This window comes from Aegilops tauschii, chromosome 5 (assembly GCF_002575655.3).
Source record: "Aegilops tauschii subsp. strangulata cultivar AL8/78 chromosome 5, Aet v6.0, whole genome shotgun sequence".
NCBI classification, from domain to species: Eukaryota; Viridiplantae; Streptophyta; class Magnoliopsida; order Poales; family Poaceae; genus Aegilops; species Aegilops tauschii.
The window spans coordinates 7032424-7034124 of record NC_053039.3 but is presented as its reverse complement, the minus strand read 5'-3'; the positions used below and the strand labels follow the sequence as shown (position 1 = coordinate 7034124).

General features: G+C 51.4%; 1 pseudogene; it reads left to right on the top strand.

Annotated features, from left to right (window-relative positions):
• The first annotated feature begins 465 nt into the window (after positions 1-465).
• Positions 466-1461, top strand: LOC141022260 (pentatricopeptide repeat-containing protein At5g15340, mitochondrial-like; annotated as a pseudogene).
• Positions 1462-1701: the final 240 nt, after the last annotated feature.

The following is a 1701-nucleotide window of genomic DNA, read 5'->3' as shown; positions in this document are numbered from 1 at the left end:
GGGAATGCTTTTTTTTCATTCTACTTTCCAACTTTCTTGGCTTTTACTTAGTTTTTTTCATTCTTTTTTAGAAACACATCAAAATTTATTTTGTTTTGAAGGTAACAATTTTTTAAATCTGAATATTTCCTTAGATCATTATTTGGTAACATGAACATTTTATGAAGAAAACGAGAATAGTTTTTAAAACTTGTGTGGATTTCTTTTGGCACGCGCTTGCACGTAGAACACACATGGGCCCGCCCTACATACCTGGGCCTGGGCCTCGTATTCTTTGACGCCAAAGGGCGCCCTGCCTCGTCTTCTCGTCTTTATATCAAAATCGATCTCAACGCCGGCCGGCCGCCGGAGTGTCCCTTCCGTCTCCTCCTCCCTTGCATTCTCCTCGCGCCACCCCACCCGTCCCCTCCCGGACTGTTGGGTCACTTCGGAGTCAGTGAGCGGCCACCGTACGAGGCTATGGCCATGCGACTGCACTGCGCCGCGCTCCTCCGTGGCGCCGCCTCGCTGCCGTCTCTCTCGCTGGTGGTCACACTCCACGCTGCCGCGCTCCGGAGAGGCGCGTTCCAGCGCGATGTCCGCGCACGGGTCGCCCGCCGGACTCCGCGCGCATGCTGTTCGACGAATTGCCCGCACGGCATCTGTCCAGCACACGGACGGTGCTCGGCCTGTTCCGCGGACGGGAGGGGGAGATGGATGACAAGGCGGTGACGGTGGTCCTCGCCGCGTGCGCGAGGGCCAGGATGGTGGGTGAGGGGAGGGAGGTGTTCAGGAGGATGATGAGGCCGGCGCTGCAGCACTATGCGTCTACCGTGGAGATGCTGGGAAGGGCAGGCGAGGTCGAGGAGGCAGAGGGGCTGATGAAGCCGATGGAGGCGCCCCCCCGGACAGGGTGATGTGCGTGGTGCTAGCTGCTTTCCGCCCCCGGGCGCATGGCCGTGTCAATGTTGCTGAGAGAGAGTGGCCAAGTCGATGTATGGCAATGCATGCATGAATTTGGCCAACTGAAGATCAGAGCTCTCTGACACGGTTGGGTTGGTTCCTTGGTGGTAATGAGTACAACACAAGCCCCCTGGCTGATGGAGACCTGAAATTTGTACAACATGATCCTTGGTCTACCTGCATGGATCTGTCCTTCAGCAACCTGACTAATTGCCCTGTTTGTCGTCGCCCCATTACTCTGCTGGTACCTACTGAAGTTGCTTCCCTGCCACGTGCTGAACAAGAAATCGCTCCTATTGTGCACTGAATTGAGCAATACAATGGCCGTTTTGCTATAGCTCCTCACAGTATAACTCAGGTAAACCTGCCATATCTTCTGGACATAGTTTCTTGCACATGTCGAGTGCCATTGGAATTTGGACTGCATCCTTGCAAAAGCCCTAACAGCACTTGGTTTATTAGCTCTTTTGTCACTTTCAGATCGTTGGCCTAATGCCAATTTATACCTCTGACAATAGAACTGAGCATACAGAGTTGTACTATTAGATTTTTCTGGTGAACTCCTTATTAGTTGAGATCTAGATCAGGCTATATATAGTAGCAGTTGTATTATCTCCACATACCTGTACGGTACAATGTCCTAAATTTGCAAGAGTAACCCGTCGAATATGTTTAGAAATAAATCCAGTGAACGAGACTGAATTGTCCATCAGAGGGTACAATTGAACTCAGTTGATGATATACTGTAGTCACACCTAA